We start from the raw sequence: 13,024 nt of genomic DNA, 5'->3' as shown, positions 1-13,024 counted from the left end.
TTATTCAAGTATGATTGACAAATACAAATTGTATGTATTTAAAGTGTACATGTGATGTTTTGATATATATATATGTGTATATATATATATATATGTATATATATATATATATATATATTACACATTGTGAAATGATTACCACAATCAAGCTAATTAGTGTGAATGTCTTTTATGTATTGCTGTAAGCTAACTTAAATTCCTTCTGGAATAAAGGAGCATATAAAATACATGCTTACAAAAGACTCTTCCTAGGGAAAGAGCACCTAGCCACATTTCAATTCATGGGAATGTCTTTTTTCCCCTACTTGGTGGCACCATCTCATAGGCTTATATAATAGGCAGTGCACTTGAGATACTCTAAATTCACAGATGTTGTCTGTGTCTTAGAACTCTGGCCTCGAATCCCTACATGCCTGCTGAGTCATGGATGCATATTTGAAATATGTCAACAAGACAAAACTAGATTGTCTTACTAGAGGGTGGAAAATTGAGGGTCCAAGCCACAAGAAGGACCCATGTTCACTGTTGAATGGTAGAGGAAATGAGACTTATGGCCAGATAAGGCACCCAGCGACCAGATGTACTCTGGTAGCAATGAAGCCCCATCTGGAGGCTTTGTTTTAAGTAATCTTCATAGTACCTTTGTCAAATCGTGAAGCAATAATTCAGCTGAATAAAAAAGGAGCTACTTTTATTGATTTCTGTGGTCTAGGAAATGAGATTGGTATTTTATATACATTATCCCTAATATGCACAACAATCTAGGTATTTTTATTTCCATAGGGATAATGACACTGAAGATCATAAAATTAACTTGTTCAAGATCTCAGTTTGTGAAGCCCACACTCTTTCTTACATTCTTTTTTTTTTTTTTAAGATTTTTATTTATTTATTTGACAGAGAGACAGTGAGAGAGGGAACACAAGCAGGGGGAGTGGGAGAGGGAGAAGCAGGCTTCCTGCTGAGCAGGGAGCCTGATGCAGGGCTCGATCCCAGGACCCTGGGATCATGACCTGAGCCGAAGGCAGATGCTTAACGACTGAGCCACCCCGGCGCCCTCTTCCTTACATTCTTTATAAATGACTCATCTTATATCAAAGTCCATGCTGTTAACCACTACAATATGTCTCCTACCATATTTAGTGACTCTTAGCTCGAGTTAAGAGATAATAATAATAATAATAATAATAATAATAATAATAATGGTAAGGAAAATAATTTAGGTTGTCGTAAGTTATCTCTGGATCAAGTGACTGGCTTAGAAGATAATGAAAAAATATATGTGTGTGTGTGAGTGTGTGTGTGTGTGTTCAAGAGTGAAATCAGATATTAGTATCTAGACATGGAAGAAAAACCACCACATTCATCAATTAGATTCTCATTTCTGTAAAAAAGTAAAGTATAAACAAATTACCTTTAATAAAACTTAATGTTCTTACATTAAGAGATACATGAAAATATTGGCTATGCCACTAGCAAATGTTCAGAAAGTTGAAGATTTGCATGTTATGAATACTGATGATTTTTTAAGGTTCTTACTTATTCAGAGACATTAATGACTTGTAAAGTAGGAGAGACTAGCCAAAGAAAACATTTGCTAATACTTAAATAAATAAACATGCTAACTTGGACCCTTTTTTATGGGACAAATAATTTCCTATCCTAGTTAGACCTGAACAGTTCTATATTTCTTTTTTTTTTTTTTAAAGATTTTATTTATTTATTTGACAGAGAGAGACACAGCAAGAGAGGGAACACAAGCAGGGGGAGTGGGAGAGGGAGAAGCAGGCTTCCTGCGGAGCAGGGAGCCCGATGAGGGGCTTGATCCCAGGACCCTGGGATCATGACCTGAGCCGAAGGCAGACGCTTAATGACTGAGCCACCCAGGTGCCCCGAGTTCTGTATTTCTTGAGGGATGTTTCTGAAATGTAGGATTCAGGAGTACCACAGGGTCGTCAGGTGACATGGGACTTATCTTCCCTTTCCACTGATTGGATGTGACACTTCAGTCTAATCTGCAGGCCCCTCAAGCATTCAGTTCCCTCATCCACAAAGTTGGAAAACAAACAAGCAAGCAAATAAACATCATTTGGGGCTTCTTCCTGCTGTGTTCTGTGTTCTTCTTATCCTACATGAAAATGTTAGGGAGGCATCTCCTTTGTGGAGCCAACTTCCTGGAAAGTTATCTCCTCTGTACTACCACCAAATGCCCCATTTCAAGACCATTTAAGTTAAAAACATTTTATTTACAATTTTTATGATGACACCAATGACCTGATCATATAATTTAATAGAGACAGAATGAGGTGGCATCACTAAAGTAAAGCAGAGTACCCAAGTTAATGAATTTAAAAAAGAGTTTGTTGATAACAAGGTGACAATATGGGAGAAATAAATGGAAGTGACATGAGGAGAAAAAACAAACCATACTTTGAGTGCCGGCCCAGAGAGCTGAAAGCAGCAAGCATGAGGTGGGTGGTGAAGGGCCGTGGCCACAGTAGGAAAATACCGAAGGAGTAAAAATAACCAAAGAGTTAGTTTGGTTTTCAAAATCAAAATATTTCTGACTTTATTGGCATCATTGTGATATAAGATAGAAAAATCTAGAAAGGAATCATTCCTTTCCAGTCAGCGTGTCAAGGTTTTATTATGCTGCCATGGTTACATTTAGCATTCATTTTTTTTTTTTTTTTTTAGGATTTTATTTATTTATTTGACAGAGAAAGAGAGAGAGAGTGCAAGCAGGAGACAAGCAGGCAGAGGGAGAAGCAGGCTTCCCGCTGAGCAGGGAGCCTGATGTGGGAATCGATCCCAGGAGCCTGATGTGGGAATTGATCCCAGGACCCTGGGACTGTGACCTGAGCCGAAGGCAGACACTTAACTGAGCCACCCAGGCGCTCCTAGCATTCATCTTTTAAGAAGCAACAGAAATCGTAGAAAGAGTTGAGAAAAATGGCAAAGGTGTCAGCAAATATGACTGGCCCTATGTTATCTGTGTAGTGAAAACCTAAAAACTGTTTAATTTTGCCTCAAGAGAAGTTGAACATGCTTTCTTTATGGCATTTATGATTTCTTCCCTAGCTGAAGGAAGAATATTAATACTTCATTGATGCTTTCTTTCTCTATTTCCTCAAAAAAGGGAAATTACCGCTTTTGAATTTGTAAGCTGAGTGGAAAAACAGCACATAATAGGAAGGGAAAAAAGTCTGATTGGAAAATTATTTTATTTGTCCATTCAGAAGATTCATTTTAGTTTGCAAAATGATACATTGGAAGAAATACCTTATCATTTCCCCCCCCCCACTCAATTATTTCCCCCTCTGGACTATTCTCTTCCCTGGGCTATTCTCTCTTGAATCCTTCTGTGAAAATTAGTAACATTTTATTATTTCTAGATTTTTAAATGCTTTCACCATTGTATTATTGTGGTAATAGGATCTCAGTATTTAACAACTTCAGTATTTAAACTTGAAGTTTTCTTCAGTATTACACTCAGAAAAGCCTTTTTTTTTCCTTCTTGAGCCATTAAAAAAAGTGCAGACAGCTTTCCAGAATGACTGAAGTATCTGTTCACTATAAATATATTAAGAAGGTCAACAGTCGAGTGGTAAAAGAATGGTATCTGAGATCCCCTCAGTGCTGTAAGATGATGCTGCTGGGTAATAGCACTGCAATATTACTAAATCAGTGAAATGATGTCTTGGATTCATTAACAGTGCAATGTAGTCAATGATAGGCAATCATTCTGTGCAGAAGAGAGAATCTGAATGCACAAGGAAAGTACGGGGGACAGATTTGCTAAATCAAAAATATGAGGCCTTGAGGATAACATTCGATAAAATTTGACCAATTTATGCAATAGTCATTAGGGATGACTTAATTTTACTGGTTACAATATTCTAATCTTAACAAGGGTTTGGAATCAATGTGCTATCTGTTCTGAATAGTTTTAAAAATCATTTTGGGTGATTACTGGATCTTGTTATTTTTGCAATTTCCTTCATTGAAAACTCCCACAAAACAATTTACATTTTTATTATATGGATTTTGCAAACAACTGTATAAAGAATTAGAATGATACAGAGAAAAGGTAAGTTTTTTTATAGTCTACTTTTAATTTAATACAACAAGCGACGATTTTGCTTGGATCTGACGTCTAATGCAGTTTGGGAATACATTTCAACCCTAATTAAGATAAATGGTAATTCACAATGGTAAATTCAGACTTTGTTAATCAGCTCTTCTTATATCACAAGTGAGTCCTCAAAAAGATGCGTGCATCTTCATGGTGAGCACTTAATATTTTCATTGTGTTTTTCTTCTACTTTGGTAACAAAAGGAGAAAGCCCATTTTACTAAATAGGCCTTTCAGCATGTTGGTTTGCACTTGATGAATTTTTCATGCTTAAACTATTGGTTCTCAGTATACATATATCAGGGGTTCTATCCTCGGATTAGTGGCTAAGAACTGATTGCACAGAGTGGGAACCTGTGGCCCTGGCTTGTCTGTGGACCCAGGGTGATGTTAAAGGTGTTCTTTTCACCCTCAAGCGTCCTCGTTTGGATGCCAGGTCACATCGTTACTCTGCATTTAGCTGCTGCTTTTGATAAGACTGCTCTAGGAATTTAAACTGTGTTCATTTAAAAAAAACATAGGCATATCAAACCTGATATCAAAAGCTGCTGCTTTTGATAAGACTGCTCTAGGAATTTAAAATGTGTTCATTTAAAAAAACCATAGGCATATCAAACCTGAGATAAGAAATCCCTTGGGGCACTATTTCATGTGAAACTTTTAATGTGTTTAGCCTCTGAGTAGTTATGCCTTTGCACAGTTGCAAGCTGATATTATAAACACTTGGTAAAGTTGAAGGGAATCTATCTAATTAGATTTCCTAAGGATGAAAGAGGTACACTGGTTTGAGGTCATGTTTTCCATATTAAGGCATTTGGAAAGATCTGGATGTATTTAAACCCCAAATATTAGTTAAGCAGAATTTTTAGGCACTCACATATTAGGAAAAAGATAAAAATGACCTTAAAATTAGTTTACATTAGGGATTTAATTGTGGTCAGTACCCTTCCAGCTCATTCTTCCATACTTTTTATTTCTACAGTTTATTGTTCCATAATGTGAAATAATGTTCAGAATTAATGCTCTGAAACCCTGCAAAATTGTGAATAATTAAAATGTTATATTTTGTTGCCCATTAATCGTAACGTATTAGAAAAATTTCCAAAACAGGCTTGAAAGGAATATTTTAACAGCCAGAATGTTGCCAGAATGCAACAAACCAGATTATATAATTTCCTGAGCATGTTAAGTTTGAACCCATTCTTTACTCTTCTCCCCACATTTTAGATATAGGGTGTAATATTTTACATCCTTTTGTGAGTTCCTTGACTGATTTTTTTTGCAGAAATATTCATTTTTACTGCTTTTGTGTTTCCTACTTTCATACTGTCGCTTTTGGTCTTTCCTTTCCACCCAGAGTCCCCTTTAATATTTCTTGCAGGGCTGATATACTGTTCATGAACTCCTATAGTTTTTGTTTGTCTGGGAAAAGCTTTCTCTCTCCTTCTATTCTGAATGATGGCCTTGCTGGATAGAGTATTCTTGGCTGCAGATTTTTCCCATTTGGCACTTTGAATATATCATCCCATTTTCTTCTGGCTTTTAAGGTTTCTGCTGAAAAATCTGCTGGTAGGCTGATAACCTTATGGGGTTTCCCTTGTATGTAACTGTCTTGTTGCTTTAAAATTTTTTTGTTTCTTTATCACTACATTTAGCCATTTTAATTACAGTATGTCTTGGTGTGGTTCTGCTTTTGCTGATTTTGTAGGGAGTTCTCTGTGCCTCCTGGATCTGAACATCTGTTTCCTTCCCCAAATTAGGGAATTTTCCAGCTGTTATTTCTTAAAATGAATTTTCTGTCCTCTTTTTTCTCTCTTTTTCTGGGACTCCTATAATATGAATTTTATTATTACATTTGGTGGAGTCACTGAGTTCCCTATGTCTATTCTCATGTTGCATAATTATTTTTTCTCTCTTTTATTCAGATTGATTACTTTCCATTACTCTGTCATCTAGGTCATTAATTTGTTCCTCTGCTTCTTCCAGCCTGTAGTTATTCCATTAAATGTATTTCTCATTTCATTTAATGAGTCCTTTATCTCTGCTATGTTACTCCTTATTTCAGTGTTAAGGGTCTCACTGATGCCTTCCACTCTTTTCTCAAGTCCAGTGAGTATCTTTATGATTATTACTTTAAATTCTTTATCAGGCACGTTACTTATATCTGTTTCACTTAGATGTCTGGCCATGGCCTTGTTCTGTTCTTTCATTTGGGACACATTCCTCTGTCTTCTCATTTTGTCAAAGTCTGTGTACCTCTTGCTGTGTATTAGAAAAGTCAACATGGTCTTCTGTTCCTGAGGACAATCGGCTTATGAAAAAAGTCCTGTAGTGCCCTGCAGTGTAGTGCCCCCTGGTCCCCAGGGCTCTTCAGGGAGTGTCTCCAATGTGTGCTGCATGCACTCTGCTGTTGTGTCCTGGCTGCTTTATCCTTCTGGGCAGTCGTCTGAGGAGGCTGTCTTTGCTGTGGGCCGCATTTGGTCCCTGGCCTGAATGTGGCACATTTTAACTAGATGTGCTCTGGTCTGCTTGTGAAATGAGATCTGTCTCTACTGCCACTGGATCTAGGGCTCTGCAAAACTCCTGGGTCGGGAGATGCAGTCTAGGCAGGGGTTTGGCCCAGTCTTCCTTGGAAGGGGGTCTGCTGTGCTGGGACTGAGGCAAGTAGCTGGGAAGGACAGTTCTACCGGAGTGCAGGGGTGGGGAGGAGCTTGGTGTAAGCAAGTTAGGTAGCAAGTGTCAGCACTGTGCTGCTTTCCGCAGGTGGTCCTGTGCTTATGCTGAGGGGCAGGGCATAGAAATGGTGCTGGCCAGTTCCTTTGTCCTGGAGGGGTGTCTCCGTGAATGCTGCCTCTCTGGGACATACTCCTAGGTGAGCAAATAACCTCTCCATTGTGTGTCCCAGGCACTCTTCAGATCACTGTTTCCACACTGTCAGTCTGCAGGTTATTTGCCTGCCTTCTTTCCAAGAGCAGCCCCAATGCCTCCAAGCTCTCCCCAAGCCAAGCCTACTGATCTTTAGAACTCCAGGCTTTAAGCCTCACTGGTTGTAAGAACTCATGAAATTCAGCCCTCTCACTTTCCAAGTTAATTGCGAGGGATTTTTCCTCTGTGTTTGGGTTCCCCTGTGTGCTAGTCTGTCTCTTGCCCTTCTCTGTGCCTGAGGCTCCCTCCCCACTATGGTGGCCACAATCCATTTCTCTCCCAAACCACCTCTCCACACTTCCTACCTTCTTTGATGTGGCCTCTTCTCTACCTTTGGTTGTGGAGTGTGTCCTGCCAGTCTTGAGGTTGATTTCTAGGGTATTTAGGATAATTTGATAGTTATCTAGTTGTATTTGTGGGATAAGGTGAGCTTAGGGTCCTCCTATTCTGCTTCTATCTTTCCCCTCTAAAAACCCGAACATGTTGTTTAATTTAGATTTATCTGTATGGAACATGTGTCCAGTATCTAAAATTTACCATCTAAGGCAAATTATTTTTTTCTTACACTATGAGCTAAAGATATTATAATTTTCTTATAAGGGCTAACATCATCTATTTTGTTTATATTACTTTTGATCATGTCATCCATGTCTAAATGCTTATTCAACAAATACTTACTGAATGATTACTGTGTCCTAGGCATGGTTCTAGGTGCTTGGGATAGATCAGTGAACTAAAAAGAGAAAAATTCTTGCCCTCATGGACTTGTATTTTAGCAGAGGGATAGAGAAAATAAATGAGAAATGTAACAAAGAAACATATTTTGCATCGTAATAAATACCATATAAAAAGGAAAATTAGAGTAAAGTAAAGATGGTTAGGTATGCAAGGAAAATTACATAACCACAGTATTTTTTGTTGACACATTGTAAAATTACATTGCCTACATATGTACAATGCATTTGGAAACACTGTTCTAGGCCAGCATTTGGAAATTGTGGGAAAAAATCACTGTTAGAACAAAATCACTTGATAAATGTAAATTGACAAATTTACTAGGAGTGTAGAATAAATCTAGAATCTAGAAGTCACAGTTCTCTGGTTCCCTACTATGTATTATTTCTTTTCAATAATTCTGGAGCTTCATGACAAACTTGCAACTGTATTAGATCTTTGTAATTTTCATAGTCCAAGGACAAGCCAAACCACATGTATAACTGTGAAGCAAAAGATCACCATGCATTTATGTGATCAAGAGACAATTTTATGTTCACTTGAAATGGAAGGAGCGAGTTGCTTCTATATAAATTTTATTGATTTAAAATCTGGTATATGATAACTTTTGTCTTCTTTACTTAGAATTTCAGTAGGGGACATTATAAAGAAAGCCATTTCTCACTGTAGAAAATGAAAGTTAAGAAAGGAAAAATGTTAAGTGGTGTTTAGCATCAAGTTTTTAAAGCTCAAAAGTTGTAGCTTTGTTAAAGTTCAAATAATAAATTCAATTAGTAAAGCAGTGACTTATCTGAATAAACTAAAAAATTAAATTTAATGTTTTAAGCATTTTTAAAAGATTTTATTTATTTTAGAGAGAGAGAAAGAGAGAAAAAGTTGGAGGGAGGGGAAGAAAGAAAGGGAGAGAGAGAATCTCAAGCAGACTCTGAGCATGGAGCCCAACATGGGGCTTGATCCCACGACCCCAAGATCATGACCTGAGTGGAAATCGACTTGAATGCTTAACTGACTGAAAGACCCAGGCTCCCCTTAAGCATTTTATTCTTAAACAAAAACTATTCATAGCACAGTAGTATTTTATCTTGATTCACACAGATGCTTAATTTCATAAAGGGATGATAAAATATTGAGTAATGTGAATATTAAAACACAACCTCTTGGGGCGCCTGGGTGGCTCAGTTATTAAGTGTCTGCCTTCGGCTCAGGTCATGATCCCAGAGTCCTGGGATCGAGCCCCACATCGGGCTCCCTGCTCCGCGGGAAGCCTGCTTCTCCCTCTCCCACTCCCCCTGCTTGTGTTCCCTCTCTCGCTGTGTCTCTCTCTGTCAAATAAGTAAAATCTTAAAACAACAACAACAACAACAACAACAACAACAACAACACAACCTCTTGTTCATTTAAGCCATTTTTTCCTGCTTAGCTTTAAGTTTATGGAAATTTTTTATCCTTTGGTTATAGTTGAATCACAGACTGCCGTTTTCACTGTTAGAAACAATTGCCCCCTTTGCACATAGTTGCTACTAATGCATCTCTTTATAATTTGAGATGTGCCATTTTATAATTTTTAATTTGGAGTTTCATGAGCGTTCAATTATTCTTTCTCCAAGTCTTTATTGATCTGATACACAAATATTCTCTGTAGTGGGACCTCACACAATAATTGCTGTCAAGAACTACAAAGAACGTATATGGTGCAATTTTGTTTAAAAACATTAACAGTTTTGTAAACAGACAACTCCCCTCCTCCCCAAACCTGAGTCTCCTTTCCTTTACAATTTCTCTGGCCTGCCTATTCCTGGCAATACCATATTCTGACATGCAGTTTTAAGGTGGGCTGCCCAGAGTCAGTTATGTGCTGGCATCCCAGAGCCCTGCACTGGGGGTGGCTGCAGTTACAGCAAAGGCAAGAAGAAGGGAGAGAGAAAGTATTTTTTATCTCTGTTCTTCAAAATTAAAATCTCTTGAATGCCTCTTCTGGTTAAGCGATAGATGATTGGGGTGCTTGGGTGGCTCAGCCAGTTGAGCATCCGACTCCTGATTTCAGTTCAGGTCATGATCTCAGGGTCATGGGATCGAGCCCCACATCAGGCTCTGTGCTCAGTGGGGAGCCTGCTTGAGATTCTCTCTCTCCCTCTCCCTCTTCTCCTCCCCTGCTCCCCACTTGTGTTCTCTCTCTCAAATAAGTAAATAAAATCTTAAAACAAGCAATAGATTGTTAATCTACAATGCTATAGACTAATATAAACATAAAGTAAAAATTATCTTCTTCCTTTTTCCTAGCCATCTCTAGATGTGTGAGGTTTGCTGGTCTGTGAGTGAGTGCTTTGTGCAGTGTCCCAAAAGGCTGGGGAATCTGGGCACTCACTCCATTCTCCTCTTCCCAGTGATAGGAATTCTTTCAAGCCAAGTGTCTTGTTGGCAGTGAGCAGTGCTGGTCTGGGGGATGGGATGATGCAGCAAAATGAAGCTGTTCCTCTTTTTTTTGGGTCTGGTTATTCTCAGATGTGTTCCTGCAGCTTTGTAAGTGGACTCCTAAGCCCTCACAGAACTATTTTAATTCATGAATAGAATTCTGTTGAATTCTTGATCTTTACGGGGAGATGAAGGCTGGAGTCCCCTACTTTACCATCTTGGTGAAAAATCTTGGTTCTGTTTTTATTAAAGGATTATTTACTCCAGTGGGGAGGAGAGATAACAAACCTTTGAAAATACTAGAGACGCTCAGTTCTACAAATGGGTATGATACGTAACAAATTATTAAAATAGCTAGTTTAAAAATGGAACTGGTTTGCATTTGGGGCTATCATAAGCAATGAAAGAGTCTGAGTAGACTCCGTATGGTGCAGCTCTCCTTCACAATGCTACACAAAGCAGAACTCATTGGAATACAAGCATTAACCTTCAGAGTGCCTTTCTACAGTCCTTCTACCTAAAGCCCTGAGGATGGCCTCTGAATGATTTTTCATTACACTTGCAGAGCTGGGAAAGCACTGTGGAAGTCTGTTTGGTAGTCTTGTTATGGAATTCACTGGTTTGGGAAAACCAGATTCCAAGCAAGAGTAGCGTGAGGAGCCGCATATTGAATTCTGATTTGTCAATAAGCTACATTTAACATCCACCGTACTGACTAAAATTAAAAAGACTAAAGACCCCACTGCTGTCATGCATGTAGATCAGTGAGAACTCTTACACACTGGTGGGAGTCCAAATTGGTATAAGCACTGGAGAAAACAATTTGCTCTTATCTAGTAAAGTTGAATATATGCATATCCTATAGCCAGCAATTTCATTTCCAGGTACATAATCTAGAAAATTCTTGCACACACCACAGTAGGAGAATCAGTGGGGCTGGGGCTGGACTCCAAGAACCTGTGTTTTTATCAAGCATGTCAGGTGCAGGTATTCCAGTGACCATGTTTTGAAAAACATTGGGTTAGCATTGAAATTAACAGTTTGCAAATTTTGGCAAATAAAAGGTAGAGAAGCAAAAAACAAAAATAAACTAAATCCTCAAATATTTTGCAAAGATATGATTATACCTGTTAATTTGAAAAAATGCACCGAAAATATCATAAATTAATGATCAATTCTCCATAAAGAACATGCAGTTATAGGGAAAACAGCCAGAAATTTTCCTTTGGCTGTATTCTGTGGACAGCTGTTAGTGAGAAACACCAGTATCTCTTTTGCTCTGAAAAAAAGCCTCAACTTGAAATATCTGGGCTGTACTATTAAATTAAACCTGTAAAAATTAAGATTGATTAATGTACTAAAAGTGAGTTACTTAGCACGGAAAATTAAAGAAGTTCCTTGAGAACTAAGAGATTCACAGGAAAATGCAGCCGTTTTCCACATAGTATGCCTGATGCTCTATGTACATTTAACCTTAGCTGGGTAGCAAAGATTTCAGGTTTCAGGTAGCAGCGCCAGTAAAGTGTAGAAAGGAATGTTTCTGAAAATATTATTCTCAATAGAGAGGAAATGTGATAAAAATGAGATCATGGAAAGCATAGAATCTACCTGCATGTTTAGGTTCTAGGATCCTTCCTTTCAACCAAATAGATTATGTCCAGATAGAAAACAGCCAGGAAGTTTTGTATTGCCATTTTATTTCAATATATTTCAATATATTTATTTCAATATATTTCACATTTGATAGTGACTGAAAAGGAGGTGCATTCTGTGAAACCCTGATAGTCCAAGCACAGTTCTGGGAACATGGATAACAGTTCACGTTGATTCCTGAAGGACGTAGTTTTATTTAATCTTCAATCAGCCATATGGCAGAGACACTATTATTGGGTCCATTTACTAGATGGGGAGATTGAGGCATAGCAGTTTAAGTATCTCGCTTGATGTTTCACATTTAGTAACTGCAGGATTGAAATTCATGCCGCAGCTACACCCTGGTCAGTATCCTAGATTTCAAACAGGATGGTAGGATGAAGGGAGGGCATTAGTTGATTCCGACCTGCAAGATCTTAGTGAAGCTGGGAGATTGATTTGCATGGCTGTATACAGTACTTGGATTTAAAGCAAATGTTTTTCCCCCACCATATTTTAAAAGTTTATTTCTCAAACCTCTATCACTTTTGTCATTTACTTCTCACCCTAAATTTCCCAGGACCCTGATGAACAAGGGTCACGTTTCCACTTCAGCTCTGGGTCACCACAGCCTAGCATTTACATAAGTAGCAGAGTCAACTGCCGAGTAGCCAATAAGTCACTCTGAAGTCAGCCTAGAAGTCAATCTTTCTTCATCCAGCTTGCTATGGAAGACAAATAGATAAATAACAGGAGGTACCACTGCAGTATTAGATCCATTTTGTAAACTGACCACACTTTACTTAGAAAGCTGGGGAAAAATAGCAGACTAAATGCTTCTTAAAGTGAGCCTGGATGTGAAACATATATATAAACATATATATATATGTGTGTGTGTGTGTATATATACACATATATATAAACATTATATAAATATTTAGAGGAATAGTCTGGATTAATACACCGTTTTCACTTTGGGTTATATTATAACAAAAAAATAAGTTGATTAATAGCCAATCTTCAGTATTTGTCTAAAGTCCAAACCTCGGGCTGGTGGCTTTCTCCTTGCCTACACACTAGAATTACATGGACCCTTTAAAAATGTACTTAGAACCAGGTACATCACACATCACTTACATCAGAATCTCTGGGGATGGGACTCAGCCATCAGGATTTAAAAATTTT

At 38.1% G+C, this 13,024-nt stretch overlaps 1 protein-coding gene across 1 annotated transcript in view; it reads left to right on the top strand.

Moving 5' to 3' along the window:
- The window catches only part of PXDNL (peroxidasin like), a 483,807-nt gene that overhangs the window by 106,395 nt on the left and 364,388 nt on the right, over positions 1–13,024 (top strand). The gene's annotated exons all lie outside the window — the stretch shown is intronic.

This window comes from Neomonachus schauinslandi, chromosome 4 (assembly GCF_002201575.2).
Source record: "Neomonachus schauinslandi chromosome 4, ASM220157v2, whole genome shotgun sequence".
Taxonomy (NCBI): Eukaryota; Metazoa; Chordata; class Mammalia; order Carnivora; family Phocidae; genus Neomonachus; species Neomonachus schauinslandi.
This window is presented reverse-complemented; position numbering and strand designations above follow the sequence as displayed.